The following is a 206-nucleotide window of genomic DNA, read 5'->3' on the forward strand; positions in this document are numbered from 1 at the left end:
CGAGGAACTGGTTTCTAAATATACAGGCTTTTGAAACCACAAATTTTCTGGATGATCACGTGAATCATACACTCATATGCTTGCACACACACAGTGACCTAGTCTTGCAATCAATGTGTTAATAAAAAAACATAAAATCGGGGTTTTTGCATAATTTAGAGATACCCTACTTCCAAGTTCCAATCTCAAAAACTTTGTATCATCCT

The sequence above is a fragment of the Penaeus monodon genome, chromosome 27 (genome assembly GCF_015228065.2).
Source record: "Penaeus monodon isolate SGIC_2016 chromosome 27, NSTDA_Pmon_1, whole genome shotgun sequence".
NCBI classification, from domain to species: domain Eukaryota; kingdom Metazoa; phylum Arthropoda; class Malacostraca; order Decapoda; family Penaeidae; genus Penaeus; species Penaeus monodon.